The sequence below is a fragment of the Lolium rigidum genome, chromosome 2 (genome assembly GCF_022539505.1).
Source record: "Lolium rigidum isolate FL_2022 chromosome 2, APGP_CSIRO_Lrig_0.1, whole genome shotgun sequence".
NCBI classification, from domain to species: Eukaryota; Viridiplantae; Streptophyta; class Magnoliopsida; order Poales; family Poaceae; genus Lolium; species Lolium rigidum.
The window spans coordinates 179,089,954-179,106,691 of NC_061509.1; the positions used below are offsets into that span (position 1 = coordinate 179,089,954).

Sequence of the window (16,738 nt, forward strand, 5' to 3'; positions counted from 1 at the left end):
GATTGACCATGTCCCTCGATGTAGCAAATCTGGGGTTGTCTTCCAATGGCCCAAATCCCGTCTCCAACTCTGCACTCGAATACTCGGATGCGGTCGGCGGCCTGCAGTGGGCGGCGGCGTACGCGTGACGGCGTGCTTGGGGGTGGCCTGCAGTGCGCGTGCGCAGCGGTCTGCTTGCCGAGTCACCCCTCCCTACCGTCCCAGCGACGGCCTGGCTCGCACGCCGCCGGTCCAGCCTCGCTACCGGCCCGACTTCCCCGCTTCGCTTTGTGTCCCTACGCGCTCACGGCTCCCTCTCCGCCGATTCATCCTCCTCCCCTCCTGGTTCCAGCCCCACCCGTCGACCCGGTTACCCTTGCCACCGATGTACGCCGCCCCGCTGCGGCGCTCCTCGACTCACGTCCCGCCTCCTCCCGTCGCATCCAGGTGTTGCGCTGCACCTCTGCTGCTTGCTGCCCTCTCTCTTACCTCCCACTACTGCCTCTGAATTGCTGATCACGGTATTGTTAGTGGATGGGTCCGGCTGCGCACAATAACATCATCAATTGGCGAAGTGAGATAAGGGAATCAATGGGGCTACAACTGTATAGCTTCAGATGACTACATCATCCTGAGCAACTTCTCGTGTACGTTCTATCCTCTCACAAAGTTCCGATTTTTTCTTCTTCTTTATGTTAGGGTCAAAATCTGTTTTGGTATTACTAGATTCACTCAAATTTAGTTGTTTCCGTGAGTAATTACATTGTGCATTTGCACTTTTAATAATTTTTATAGGTTATTATATACTTTAGAACCCTAATTTAGATCGGTGGTACAAAATCTTAAATTTAGTCTACTTGAGCAATTCCTATTACTGATTTTTTTCATTTGAGATCATAAGAAGGTTACTTGATGGATGGAGGATTTGTAACAATACATTCAATCAAAGCAATGATAACATCAGTTTGTTCCGTATCAATTAAATTGAGCAAAGCAAATATTATTCAGCTCAGTTCTATGGTCTCATCCATGCTCATTTGGTGGTTCCTAAAGTTTATTATTGGCTTTGGAAGTCCTGTTGCATTATGAAGACAAAGGTCTATGCATGGTTGCTTTTAAAGGATCGATTAAATGCAAATGGCCTTCTGGTTCGTAGGAATTGGAAGGTAGCTGAAGATTCTCACTGTGTTCTTGGCCCTCTGAAAACGCATGAAGATAGATTGCATCTCTTTTATGGGTGCAATTTCAGTCAACTGGTACTATTTGCAAGTGGACTGGATACAAAACGATGATCTGCAGATTGTAGTGTCAAGAAGAGCTTTCCCAAACCATTCTTTATGGAGTGCTATGCAAAAAAAATTCAGGCATGATCAGCCATCGTTTTCTAGATGGAAGTGTGGCTTTACTCATGACATGTCTCTGCTTAGGCATAGACTTAAGGCAAACCATCTGGTCGGTTTTCTTGCTTGGCTAGACACCCTACCTTAAGCTACATTTCTTCTTTTGTACATACTTATACTTCTTTTTACCTCTTCTCCTTTTGTATATATGTACTCCTTTCGTTTGAAATAAAATTGTTGTGGGTTTTTGCCTCACAGTTCACAGTAAAAAAATATTATTTAGGTAACTGCTCTTTGTGGGAATGCATACTCCTTTTGCTACTCAAACTGAGGAAATTAAAGCAATTGCAGCACTGTACTGCAGATGTTGAGTTCGGGGTATCTCATGAAAGTGTTTTACTCATTGACACTCAGGTGAGAAAAAAATACTTTACTCTCCGCAATGGTGTGTTCCATTTATGAGAATAGTTAAGTTAAAAATCTTGCTGCTAATATTTTTGAATACATCCCATGTCCAGTAGCCAGTATGCAGTCCGTCCATCCTACTTGTTACGATGAGGCATGGTGGTTCTTCCACACTTCCTGTTCTTACCGACGATCCATTATCAGAGGCTTGGCCCATGATCTAATGGGAATCCAGGTTAATGTTTTACTTTAGTTTTCACATTTGATTGTGTTGCCACTAGCTTTACCTTCAGAATACCCAATACCTGATCAGTATTTTTTTGTTGTTCTACAAGGAATTTCTATAAATGGTGTTTTCTTGGCATCTATCTGTAATATTTGTTGGTCGTGTTGGAAGGGTTCAATGGTTTCACCACGTGGGAGCTCATGCTTATGGTAAGTTATCTGCCTATAATTTTCTGTTTATAGACACTCACTTCTTTCGAGAATTAGGATCATTTCTTCATCTGGCAGTGTGAATTGCCAATTCTATTTAGAAAACTCTCTTTTATTGAGCCTATTCTAATAATATATGTAGAACAATAGAACAATTACATCCATAGGTTCATAATTGAGTAGTGAGTATATGAGTTATCATAGAAAATTAAGGCAACCAAAAGAAGCACTGATCTTACTCTTCGGTTCATATAACCTTCTAACTTTAGTACATCAGATTGATAATATGCACGGGTAATATTTTCTTCTACATTTAGTTTATCTGTGTTAATGTTTGCCAATATTGTTGAAAGCTGGAATTTGCTTTGTAATGTATTTTTAAGGGTTGATTTAATGAAGGATACCATACTTCACACATAACTACTGACCTCACCATCATCACCAGACAAAGAAAATAAAATGATAACAAATCAGGCAGATTATATGGCCGACTATATTTTGTCCATGCCAGATCAGCGTTTTGAACTGCTATACTTGCGTTAAGAGAGTGTATTATTCATGTGATTCAAAAAAAGAGTGTATTATTCCTGATATCAGATGCTCATTTCTATTTCTCATAATAAATAGATCTTTTTGAATTTCCTGTTGGTAAAGAAATGAATAATTCTGCCAAATGAACATATGAGCACTTTCCACGAAAGTCAGTACATTTCAAAAGGCAATTCCGTACTGTCTGAAAATATAGTATTCAGTGGTGATCAGTTTAGCCGAATAGGACAGTAGGTTCCAACTTGCGGTGAACTTCTGGTGAATCACTGTACATATTAGATCATAGGGCCATGTGCTTGAAAGTAAATCATAAGTAGAACATGAGTTACCTAAAATCAGAGTTAATTAACAGAAAAGACTGGGGCAACAATATATGCAAAATCGTTGAGCCTGTCTGTGCTAGAATTAGTATGTGTTCTGTTCACACATCAGGGTATACAGTACTAAAACTAAAGTTAAAGATCCAGCCTTTATGGAGTCAGTTCATGTGTTTGTACTACCTCTGCTCACACTAGGCCAGATTATTAAATAACCAGAGGGAGAGAAAAATCAGCATCCATGTCTCCGCTCACACTTGGAAGATGATTAAATAAGTAGAGGGACAGATGACATTGTTTGCTAATATTTACATTTTTGACAGGTTCTATATGAAATAGAATATAGAATCTATATGGGAGCATGCTTGATAAAATCAGGTTCATGTCTGTACAAATTAGTTGATCCAGCAAAATTTATTCTTGGAAGTAGATGATATTTTTTCCACATCCTTTTTGAATGCAACAACGATATAACAATAATGTGATCTATTAATAGATTTGCATCTACAGAATAAGTGGGCTTCCACGTTTAGGTTTAAGTCTTCCAAATAGGGAGCTCAGGTTGCTCCGAGCGTGGTCGCTGGGTATGGCCCTACATGTCAGCATGTTACCGTCTCTTTTTTTTTTAGCTTGTGTGACAATGTGTTTGTGGCCATGTTTGCATACGTGGTGTTGCCTGCTTGTTTGTGTCCAGACGGCATGGACTTGCTCGGTTGTGTCTGAACCATCCCTTGCTAATGGTACCTCTTAACCCACTCTGTTAGTTCTTGATTACTGCATCTGTTGTTGGAAGGCGTTTCCTGATTTTTTTTCAACTAGGCATTCATGTGGATGTATTATGCAATGCGGAGAGCCATTGGAAACTGATTACCACATTCATGGATGGATAGCTTCCGGTGAGCTATGTTGCATGATTTGTTTGTTAGTATATCTGTGTCGATGAGCTGCTCGATTGCACAAGCGAAATCGACACTTTGATAATATGTAAGATATATCATGGTTCATGTATAAGGAGTGATAATCCAGTTATTTTTTATATGCATATTTAAGTCAACAAGAGCTTCAAATGTTTTTTGTGCAATGTAAAGAGTTTCAAATGGGTTTGTACATTGTGAACGGGACATGGCCGTTTTCAGTTTGTGAAGTGTCTTTTTTTTGGTATCTCATTGCAGATGTAAGTCTATATCCATCAGCTACTGAAACATCATGTGCAGTTACAACCCATTCAAAAAAAATGAAACGCTAACATCAGAGGACGGCGCGGCAATGCGCGCGAGGTCCTTCTAGTATAGAATTAAGCACTATGCACGGATGAAGATTCTTGATAGCTTCAACTAGTCAAACAATCACGCACGGCAATGATTAGAATAACTTGAAGCAAACGGTGTCCCAAATAAGATATAGAGATATGTATTTGAGGAAAAACCGCACCAAGAATTTCTTATTCAAACAAGAACCCCCAAGATGAGTAATAAAAGATTTTTATTAGGAATGGAGCTTGTTTGAGCAAACATGCCACCTAGGAACAAGATAGTTAAGAGCATCAACTCTAAGTGGCATAACCTCATATGTTCACATTTTCTAGGCTTGTGATATGTACAAAACATATTACTCCCCCATAATGTGATAAAACATTTCTTCTAAACAAGAGGCAACTAAAATTCAACTAGAGATGATTAATGGATATTTTAGAATTTGAATTTCTCATGAGTATGACACACCACATAGTGACTCGATAATCTTGCAATATCAATACTAAGTGGTGGTACCCATGTACACACATTTTAAAGAAAGAGAGATGCATAAAGCATATCACTCCCCCCAAAATGGGATGTTCCATTAATCACTTCAAAGAGAGCCAAATAAGATATCATCAAGATGCATTAGGCTCCAAAACAATACACAAGTATATGATGAGTCAAACAAACATACTTGAATGCACAAGATAGGTAAGTAAGACACAACACATACACCCAAATATTTGGTACAAAACCAAACATGCAAATGGGCAAGTAACTTACAATAAATATGATGAGTTGAAGTATAAGTTACCGCAAAGAGGAACATTGGATATAAGATATAGATGATAATCCATATGACTTGACTTGGTCAAAATATAATATGAAGATCCCTTAATTCTTCATGAAGTAGCCAAGTCTCCAATGACCTCCACATACACCTATTGATCAAATTTGAGCTTGTTGGTCCCCAACTAAGTTGGGTCCTAAGAGGTTAGTCACAATAGGCTTGGCAACCCAAATGGTTCTTTTCTTGAAACCACTTTGAGTTCCAACAAACTTAGCAAACACATTGCCATCCTTATCCTTCCCTAGAGAATAATCATCATCAACAATTATAGGGTTAGATAAGGTACCACCTAAGCAAGAAGAAGCAAAGTGCCCCTTCTCACGGCATAAGTAGCAAGTGTTCCCCTTTCTCTTCTTTATTGATTTCTTCTCTTGGGGAACATTATCTTGATTCTTCTTGGGAAGTGGCCTATCTTTAACTTGAGGTCGAGCATGAGCTTGACCTTGACCTTGCGGCCGTTTCCCTTGTTGTTTCTCACTCAAGTGCTTCTTCTTCTTCAATGGGCATGATCTAACATGATGCCCTTCAACCTTGCACTTGAAGCAAACCAACTTGGCCGGATCATTGACTTTATCTTGGCCCTTCTTCTTGTTGCTCTTGCTCTTGGACTTGTTCTTGTTATTGGAGTTGAATCCAAGTCCACTCTTGTCATTGGGGGATTGTTGCACACTTAGCATCTTGTCAAGTGCGGATTTTCCTCCATGACGCTTTTCTAAGTCTTTCTTCAAAGAAAGAACTTGGGCCTCGAGCTCTTTTATTTCCTCTACATGGTTAGTAGAAATACAAGTACTAGAGGAAGTAGAAGCTTCATTGTTAGAGCAACAAGGCAAAGTGAGTAATCCAACACAAGGTGTATCACTAGTTTGACTAGATGGATTACAAGGACTAGCACATGGCAATATAGCATTAGTAGTAGAGATTGTGCTAACATCCATCTGAGGCTCACAAGATGTTACCTTAGTGATACTTGCCTCATGAGCTAATTTTAGCCCATCATAGGAAATTAGAAGATCGTCATGAGAGCTTGAGAGCTTTTTATGACTTTCTTCCAATTCTCTATAATTGCTAGTTAGCAACTCAAGTTGAGCCCTTAGCTCAACATTCTCCTCTAAGGTAGATGCTTCACAAGAATTAGAGTTAGTAGCACAAGCATCAACAATAGTTTTCTCATTTTCATGCATATAGGATTCAATTTTTTGTGTAAGCATAAAATTAGTGTGCTTCTCATCTTTTAGCTCATGCTTGAGGAGAGTGAATCTCATTTCCTCATTTTCAACATGGGACTCCAACTCCACTATGGTTTCCCTATATTTATTCAAGGTATCCATAGAGTGTTCGAGATTAGCACGAGCTTCTTTATTACCATGAAGAGAAGCATATACCATTGCCATATTATGCACCAAGGTATTATATTCTTCATTATTATCATCATCATCATTCTCATTATTAGAGGATGTGTTAGGAGTTAAAGTAGGAGATACCTTTGATCCTTTTGCCATAAGGCACATGTGCAAACCGGAGAATGAAGATGAAGATATTCTTGAATCCTCATTTGAAATTGTGTCTTGATCCATAGAGTGTTCGGTTTCCTCTACATTGTTAGTCAACAACCAACTAGAGGAAATAGAAGCATTTTGATTATGGGAACAAGACAAGGTAAGCATATCATCATGAGATCTATGTAAGCAATTTACACATGATATGCAAGGACTATCAACACAAGCATGTAGATTATTTTCAATGCTACATGTGTTTAAGTCCAAAAAGGAAGCATTGCAATGGGATAGAGATGAAGAATCATCACTATTGAGCACAATATCAACATTGCAATTTTCCTCACCACTCACCATATCATTACCTCGTGTCTTGCTACACGTTGGTGAAGTGGAAGAAGATGATAACTCGTCACGACCGGAGGTGGAAGCAACTTGGAGCTCTTCATGATGTGAAGGGGAAGAGAGCTCCTCGGAGTCACCACCGACCAATTGAGAAGTGGATCCACCAAACATTTCCTTAAGCTTGATCCACATCTCATGAGACGATTTTCGCTTTATATATATCAAGAACCTACGAAAATCGGGTCTCAAGGAGAATAAAAGCTCATTAGATACTTGAGCTTCAAGATGTAAGTTTTTCTCATCCTCTAAAGATAGATTTTGAGAATCCATCGGAGGAGAAAAACCGACATCTAGAAATTGCTCTATATGTGGACACAAGGTCCGAAGATTACAAAGCAAGCAATTTCTCCACAAAAGATAATTTGTGCCATTAAAGATAATTGTGTCATTGTGCACTATACTAGCCGACATCTTTACTCTCAAGGCGGTGAAGCCTTAAACAAGGAGAGACCTTGCTCTGATACCAATTGAAAGATCGAGTTGTCGCCTAGAGGGGGGGGTGAATAGGCAATTACAAACTCTTGCGGATTTGTCTTGTAAGAATGCAGAATTAAACTATCGTTTAGTTTACAAGCACAAACCCTAAATATGCTAAGCTCAACTAAGTGTAACAATAGCAACTAGAGCTAAGAAAGATAGGCACAAGATATATGTAGCACAAGTGATAGCAAGATATATGTACTTCAAGCACGATGGCTATCACAAGGAAAGAGAGCTCGGGTATAGAAATAACCGAGGCACGCGGAGACGAGGATGTATTCCCGTGTTCCCTTGCTTTGCAACAAGGTACGTCACGTTTGGAGGAGTGGAGGTCCCACGAAGGATTCCCCGCGCCACGAAGGCTCACCCTATTCTCCGAACCACACCCACGAAGGATAATGGCCCTTTCCTTATGGTTAGCTTTTCCTCCGCTCCGGAGATGGCAAGCTCCACAACCACTTCACAAGCTCCACGAAGGAGAAGCCCGGGCCCCTTCACAATCTTCCACGAAGAGATCACCGGGACACCAACCAAGCCAACTAGGAGGTCACCCTCCAAGAGTAACAAGCTCACGGTCTCTCACTCGAACAAATCGTGGTGGAGAGCTCAACACTATGCAATGATGCAAAGCAAGAACACCGGAGGTGTTCAAGTCCTTCACACTCAAATCCCACCAAAGCAACAAATGCTAGGATGAGATTGGAGAGGAAGAACAAGGGGGAAAGTCAACCAAAGACACCAAGATATAGATCCCAAGAGATTCCCTCACTTAGAGAAGAAACGGTTTGGTGGAAGTGTAGATCTAGATCTCCTCTCTCAAATCCTCAAGAATGAGCAAGAATGGTTGGAGGAATCAAAGGGGAGAGCAAGTTCTTCAAAATGGAACAATGGAGGTGAGAGAATGGGAAGAACTAACTTGCTCAAGGTGGAAGAAGGTCTATTTATAGCTAGGAGCAAATAAAACCGTTGGGGGGAAAAAGACAAGGAAAAAGAAATATAAACGGGCTGAAAAAAAAGTGCCCAGCCGACCGGAGCCTGGGCTGGGGAGGCCGGTCAGGAATCCGGTCGGGCCGGCCCACCGACCGGGCGAGGCGGAGCGCCGCACAGGGCAGCGAATGGCCCAGGCCGCGCGGGGGGGGGCCAGGCCGCGTGGGCCTTCCGGCGGGGAGGCGGCCCGGTGGAGATCCCGGTCGGGCCGGGGAGAGCGCCGGGCTGGGGAGATGCGGACCGGCGCATGGGCCGGTTGGCCGGTCGCCAACCGGCTGCCCCGGGTGGGCCGGCGTGTGGCCCGGCGGACCGGCCGCCAACCGGCTGCCCCTCTTCTTTTTCCTCTTTTTCTTCTTTTCTCCTTTTTCTTTAATAACTAATGCTCCCGAATTCCGATTCGAGTGAAACCAATTTTGTTTGGAAGATAACAACAAATGCTATCAAATAGAAAGTGAAAACACACAAGTATGTAGGAGGGGATTTTATCATGAATATAAAAGGTAGAACCTTATATCATGAATAACCGGTAAAATCGCCCAACCTCGAAAACGCAATAGAAGATGCATGCGAACTCCGTTTTCGATGAACTTGGGCTTGTTGTAAAGCTAGCAACAAGCTCAAGAACCTTACACATAGAAACACCAAGAAGCAATAAGGATATGCAAAGTATGCAAAGGATTGAGCTCCCTAAGACGATGTGATCAAATTACCCAACCGAAAGCCCCTCTTAATAGTGCGGCTAACTATCCTATAATCCGGTCTCCTATCAACCACCTTGAGACCGGTAAAAGGAAAACCTATCAAGGTCATACCTTTTCCTTGCGCATCCCGCTTGATCTTGATGATAACTCTTCAAGCTCTACACAAGCCGGAATGCCTCACTTGATCAATGTTGCTTTGTGAAGACTCACAAATACTCCCCCATACACTATGATGGGAAAGCTCCATTGATGCACATCTTCACATGTCCATTATCACCAAATGGACGGCAAGCTTCAAGCATGTGATTCACTCAAGATGCTCATCTTGAACTTGCCCAACTCAACCTTGTATCTTCTCATACTCACATAAGATAGAGCATGGCTAATATTGAGTTCCACATAAGAACTCCATCTTCGTTTCTTCTTCTTGATCATATCACATATATATCTTCATACCGATGATCTTGATGCCAATACACAAGGTATACCTTTATCTTCATGGCATCCATACTTGAATCCAACACATGGAGTACAAGTAGCACCTATGGAATATTCCTTCATATAAACTCAATGAAAACATTAGTCCATAGGGGTTGTCATTAATTACCAAAACCACACATAGGGGCAATGTACCCTTACACATGCGCCACCCCAAGGAGGTGTCGAATCCTTTCTTCATCACTTCCATTGTCGCCACCACCATCCATCCTACAAATTTCATATAAGATCATGTCAAATTTTTGGACATGGCATAGTTAAAGAAACGCAACAAATGTCAGATGATAACAAACAACACATATAATGGTTCATGGAAGGTAGCAAATCGTACATATGGTTCACAAATCGTACATATGGTTCACAAATAAAATAGTACAAGGTTCTAGAATGATCACAAATAGTTTCAGCAATTAAATAGTACAAGTTATGGTTCTAGAATGATCACAAATAGTTGCAGCACACATCTACTTGTTCATCTCATTGTGCATCCTTTGAAGATAGTCAAGCCTCCCATCAGATGTCTCAAATGCCGCCAACAACTCTCTATGCTCCCTTTTCACTGCTAGCTTACTAGTTGTGAACATGAGGTCAGTGCCTTCTTTGATTCCACATTCTCGAACCATAGATTGAAACTCCTTCATTGTTGGGACAGAGTCACCCATGCCGCAAGAACCACCAGCATCCCCCCTTCCAAATGAAACAAGGCTGGTCAAGGCTGTTTTGTAGTCTCTGTAAAAGGGGCTCTCTTTCTCCTTCTCTCCACCACCAAACTTGAGGAGCTTCACGAAGTTTGGTGTTTTTTTGGAGGCATCATCGTCATCATCCACTGGAATTGCAGCTTCCTTGTCCGCTCCTGTTTCCTCTCCCCCCCCCCCCCCTGGCCGAAGAGTCTCCGGTAACATGAGCCTTACTAAACGTGACATCAAGTTGTTTCAAGTTAGCGGGTGGTCCATATCTGAACTTGACATGCTCAGGACAAAACTGCAAATAGAACACAAAAAAATAAATTAGACTACTATTATCATCGAATCACAATAGACAAAAAGATAATACAGAACATGAATATATAACTTACTTGTAGGTGAGTTTGCCACCAATCATTATCTGCATCCATAGTTCTTGTTTCCGAATCCCAACCTAACCCGGTTGCATTTAGCAACTCCATCCAACCGTGGGCCCGATTTTTTAAAGAATCCCATTTGTTCTTAAATTGCTTCTTTGTAAACCTTTTTCCCGTTTTCTCGGCAAATTTATGCTCAAGATTCTTGTACCCCTTCCTACTCAAACAACCACCATCCCTATTGTTGGCATTGACTTCCTCCATACAAATGTCGCAAAAAAACGAAGGTAGTGTGCATCCCAAGTTGCCTTCTCCATGGAAATGGGGGACACAAGCTATAACACACAAGAAACTACAGAATTACTATACGAAATACAATCTACCTAATCACAATGTGGTAAGCAAGCAAGCAGATACACAAAAAAATATGCACTGACTGCTAGCATATCCATCTAGCACTAACACTGTAACACACACCAAAAAATCTTGCACTGATTTCATCTATATGGAAGCAGTATCTAGCAGCAAATCATCCACTAAACTTCATTCATACAGACCGTACAAATCGAATCACGAATTGAAAGCACAAATAATGGCAGAAAAGGGCAGGGCCTCGGCCTCGATTTGTTCTCACCAAGCTGACCAGCGGCGGGGCTGTGGGGTGTTGCTGCGCGGTCGAGGACGACACGGTCGTGGGCGTGGAGGAGGGGAGCGGAGGGGAGGTGGTCGTCGGTGGGGGCGTCGCGGATGGGAGCGGAGGCGACGGGATGGCCAGGACCCGGAGCGGAGAGGGGGGTCGTCGTGTAGGCGAGCAGAGGCGACGGGAGGTGGCTACGGAGGCGAGGGGGAGGCACGGTGGTGCGGCGGCGACGTGGTGCGGCGGCTCGGCAACCCTAGCGAGCGCGGAGGCGAGCAGAGGCGAGGAGGGGAAAAGAACGTCTTGTATGACTCGGGGATATGCTCGGTTCACTTGCGGGGAAGCTCGGGAAGCACCTAAAACGGTGCTTTTCCCCATCTGAAGGAAAACGTCTAGCTTCTGTAAAAGCCCACCGCGCAGCCGAGCCCTTTGGCTCGTTTGGGCTGCTTATTTTTGTGAAAAGCCTCCAAAAGCTAGAACAAAAGGGCCCTTTCTGCTAGACCGGATGAGTGCTTCCGTTTCTCTTAATCAGTGTCTCGGGTATGCGATGATTCCAGATCCTAGTTCATGGGTTTTTTTTTCTTATTTCAGGGAATGAGTCCCTATTGTCATGATCTTCTCTCGTTGCCATGTTTGGTAGATGTTATGTGATTACTTCAGATTATTTAATGTATGATCCCTTGTTAGATCTTTGATGAATAAATGAATAAAAAAGTCACATACATTGATTGATGTAGAAGTTGGGGCATAGCTTCCATATTGAAAGAAAAGTAAAAGCACTCGACCACGAGCCACCCATCACCGAGGATTGCTTATGTATTCTTTTTATTGGCATCGATATGCAAAACTTGAGCTCCATATTTGGTGGCGGCGAATTCAGGGTTCAAATTTCAAAATGTTTTTGCCTGGTTCAGATTTGGCAAAGGGTTGAAAAAGAATATGCTGATGGTGTACGTGGACAAAATGGTCGACGAGGAATATCTTAATCTTGCGACCGCCGGCCGGCGCTGGATTAGAGGCCGTTCAGGCGGGGCCATGTGCGAGCTGAGCCGGCGAAATGAATTCTGAAAATGGGAGGAAATCAAATGAGAGTTGAAGGTGCTAGGTAGGCAGTAGGCTGGCCGCGACACGGCCTCGCGCACATTTCTTCCCGGCGCGCCCGAAATTTTGTCAAAAGAGACCACCTGCCCCAATTCATTGACGAAAAGGACCACCTCTGAGGCAAATTGACAAAAAGGACCACCTGCTGGGTGGCGGCAGCGCCCCCAGCCGACACGTGGCGCTTGCCGCCGGAGGGAGGGGCGGCAGGGACCCGCCGCCGCACCAGGTGGCGGCACGTTACCGGGCTCCGTCGCCGTCCGTCGCGCCGTCAGCTGGCCTGTCGCCTGGTGGGCCATGCCGCCGGACCCCGCGGCGGCAGGACGACGTGGAGATGCCTCCACGGGCGGTGGCGGCAGGCCCCGCCACCACGCGCGCCGACGCGACCGCGCCCAGAATCTGGCGTCCACCACGCGCGCCGACGCGGCCGACCAGCTCCGACACAGCTGGTGACACTGACTAAAGCTGGCTGCACTGATTTCAAGTCATGCTTTAAGTGTCAGATTTTCCCGCTCGATACAGGAAATTAACCACCGAAAGCGCCCTATATGTGTAGGAATTCTGTGCAGATAAAGTAATTAGAGCATAACTGTGCGCTAATTTTTTGGTACTGCTCACACTAATTGAAGGCTATATAAGTCGGCTCCCCCGCATAGAAGTCGAAGCAGCAGGATCGAGTTTGCCTTCTCCGCGTCTCTGTTTCGTGCGCAAAATATTGGAGTGAGTATGAGTGTGCCTTGTTCGGACCAGGATTTTAGGCCGATGAAGGGGAAGAATGCAAGCTTGCCACCGGGGGTGAGAGCAGAGAGGTGTTGGTGCGGCCGCCTTGCGAAGGTGAAGGAGGTGGTTGATTTTTTCGATAAGTTCGGCATGAAATATTTCATGTGCGCGAGCTATGATCGTGATCCACCCAGGCAAACAAGTTCATCGTCCTCGAGGCCTGCGGTATGTTCTAACAGCATGATTAAAAAAAATTAATTGTATGTCATTAATTTTTGTTTATTAACCGTATTATTTGTGTTGTAGTCTCCCCCGCCCCTTTGCATGTGGTTTCACTGGATAGACCAGGAGCAGCCGGAGTGGGCACGCCGCGAGGTGGAGGAGAAACAGCGGCGTGCATGGGCAAGGTTCCATGAGGAGGAGCGTTTCGAAAAGGCTATTGCAAATGATAAAGCAGAAAGAGAGAGACAGATACAAAAATTAAGGGCGAGCAAGCTCGAAATCGCGAGGTAAATAGAAGCGGATGGATGATGAGGCTGCACGTAGGTATGCAGAGGAAGAGGTGCGCAGGGAGGCCCGTGAAGCGGAAAGAAAGAGATTAAGAGAAAGGGCTGCTGAGGCGCAGGCAGCAGAAGAACGCGGCGACAAGACTGGAAAATGGCCACGCTGGACGCAGGGCCAAATAGAGTGATCTGTTGTATTTAAATTCTGTTTTACTTTCGCGTTGTATCTTAAATTTCGTTGTAGTGATTAGCCGTATTTTAATTTAAGTTATATTTCCAACTTTATTTCGGCAGATGTATTAATAATAAATGTTGATTTCCCGGAAAAAGTCCGCGTGTAAATTTTCCCGCCTAAAGTTCCCGCCTTATTTTTTCCCGCCAAAATTTCGCGCCATGAATTCCCGCCAAGATTTCCCGCCTTTTCTCTGAGCCGCGTGCTATAAAACCCCTCCCCGGGCATTCATTTGTTGTACACAATCTTAGTCGCCAGAAGATGGCTCCTCCTGGAGATCGTAGTTTTACTGCACGTATGGCTGCTCCTCTTATCTCCTCTGCTACATCAGTTATGAGTGCCAATAACATAGAAAATGTGGAAGATCTGGTCACGAATGTGAATCTTCTCGTTGAGGTAGGCAAGCTTTTTTCTAAGCACGCAGGTATGCCTGGCCGAACTCCGGTGGAATTACGACAAGAGCTTCTTAGGTTGCAAGCAAGGTTTGAGAAGAAGAAACCGAAGGATGAGAAGGAACAAGAAGAATTTCTAAGGTATCCATATACATGGGCTTCCTCGACGGAGGATGACGAAGAAGTCTTCACGCCGAGGAGTCCGGCTAAGAGCAATGAATATTTCAAGGGAAAAAGCGCTGCATCCGCTTGCGTTGACTCGGACGATGATTTTATGCCACCGAGTAAGAAGGGAAAGGCTAGTTCATCATCGAAGAGCAAGAAGAAGGGAAAAAAGTGAAGCTTATAATGTTACTCGTAGCGTTTATTTTAAGTTGTGGTGTTGGCATTGCCGATGTATCTTTATTTTGGTAGTAACTTAATTTTATGTTGAATTTTTTGCATGTTGATGTATCTTATTTTGAAGTACCTGTTGAATTATTATGCGAAATCATTGAATTTTTTGCATGTTCATGTATCTTATTTTCAAAAACTGGTTGAATAATTATTCGAAATTATAGAAATATGTCTCAAACATAGGTCATACGTAGATAGAAATAATAGTAATTATTGGAGTTAATTTAGAAATCAAACTTATTGGAACTAATTTTAATATGTCTCCGAGATACATAGAAAAATGTCTCATACATAGATAAATATATGATACATAGAAGTAAGGCCGATTTGTATCATTCCTGACGACGACGACGACGCTGCTGCCGTGGCCTTGGACCGGAAGGCGACAACCGGGGACGAGGGGGATGAGGTGGACGCAAACCTCGGCCATACTGATTTTCCTCATCCTCCGTACGTGTCTCATCTGCCGGCGATGGAGTCTGAAATATGTATGGAGATTCCAGATTTGGGGGAATCAAACGGCATCTGTGCCGAAAATAGCACCTCCAAAGAATTCTTCAACTATCCCGGTAACATCATTGCGAGGTTGTTGGGAAGTGCTGCCGTAGTATTGTGGTTGCTGCGTCATATCGGGCCATGTCGGGATTAAAGATTCCTGCGTATTGAATGGCTCTGTCAGAAACATGCACGCAATAATCATGTATGTAATTAACATGAATTAACCTGTGTTGGGTATTGCGATTGCATGTGGTCACGACCACGCAGTGGAGGCATATTGTGGCCTAAACCAGCTCCCATGTTGGACCACGTAGGGTCAACAGATTCCTGCGAACGTAAACGATATGTTATTAGTAGGCATGTAAATAATCACGTGTTGGTAGGTAATTATTAAATATGAGTATACCTGAGTGTTGAATCTTTGCGAGTATTCGCCTTCTGTGTAGGAGAATCGTAGCCGGCATTCCCACGCCAAGACGGTCCTGTACCACAGTCGGCCAAATACTAGAATAAGCGGCAGGGACCAAAGGAGTACCCTTGATTGGCAGGGCTGTGATCATGGAAACATCTTTTAGCGTAGGAGTCAGCTCCCCACAACTTAAGTGGAAGGTGTGGGTTTCAGGTCTCCAACGATCAACAAGGGCCGATAGAAGAGATGGGTCTAACGTGAACTTCTCCTTGCTCGATGTCAGCTTAGAAAATGGTAGAAGTCCATGGGCCCTGAGATGTTCCTCAAAAACACCGTTAACAAGAAACCCGTTCTTAATGGTTCGTACCCTGAAGACCGGAGGTGGGTTTGAGTGCGCATTCGGGTTCAACCAGAGGTGGCAACGGTGTCCGGCATCGCAGGATCTTCGCAATAGGTCTGGCAAATCCGACATCATAACCTGCATCCATCGATGGTATAATCATACATTAATACATTAATCAGACATTCATAAAAGTTTAATTAAAATATGTATGCATTCAGCGATACGATAATCATATAATAATACATTAATACATGTCTCTTTATTACAGCACACCAAACATACAAATATTTGAAAACAAAAAATTACATCATGTGCGGTAAGGGCATTCATTTCGCGCATGACCGGGGCATCGGCAAAGGCGACAACGGCGAGGTTCTCCTGCTCGGCTATGATCCATGTCATTCCTATGACGACGAGATTGGCGTCGTCCCCTCGCGGTTCTCTTCAATGTCGGGTCCGGAACCCATTTGGTAGTTCTTTCCGGAAACTCGTACCTATAGTGTCCGTTGAGTCCCCGGGTCCGAACTCACCGTTCCAAGTTCCGAGTAGGTTCCGGATGTTGAAGTAGGGAGATATGTAGTTCTCCACGCTGATGTTCCATGCTGCAGCCGCCCTAAGGACATGACTACATGGGTATCCTAAAAGCTTGGGCTTGTTGCAACTGCATTCACACGTGTTGGGGCCGAGTTGAACAGCTTGCTTTCTCGATCCTCTATGGTGGCCTTTCACCCACTTGGCTCGTACGTGGATTTCCCACTTATTATGAAGTGCAT

The 16,738-nt window shown here is 43.7% G+C and overlaps 3 long non-coding RNA genes across 3 annotated transcripts; 2 read left to right on the top strand and 1 right to left on the bottom strand.

Annotated features, from left to right (window-relative positions):
- Positions 1-215: 215 nt before the first annotated feature.
- On the top strand, positions 216-1,910 carry LOC124692653. The gene is made up of 3 exons (XR_006999625.1): positions 216-426; positions 511-1,733; positions 1,838-1,910. It is a non-coding gene; the product is annotated as an uncharacterized LOC124692653 (long non-coding RNA).
- Positions 1,911-3,375: 1,465 nt separating this feature from the next.
- Positions 3,376-4,186, top strand: LOC124692654. The gene is made up of 2 exons (XR_006999626.1): positions 3,376-3,609; positions 3,720-4,186. It is a non-coding gene; the product is annotated as an uncharacterized LOC124692654 (long non-coding RNA).
- An 11,097-nt stretch (positions 4,187-15,283) lies between these two features.
- Positions 15,284-15,667, bottom strand: LOC124691158. Its single transcript, XR_006998812.1, has 3 exons — positions 15,620-15,667; positions 15,439-15,540; positions 15,284-15,370 (listed from the first exon to the last, which is right to left on the bottom strand). It is a non-coding gene; the product is annotated as an uncharacterized LOC124691158 (long non-coding RNA).
- Positions 15,668-16,738: the final 1,071 nt, after the last annotated feature.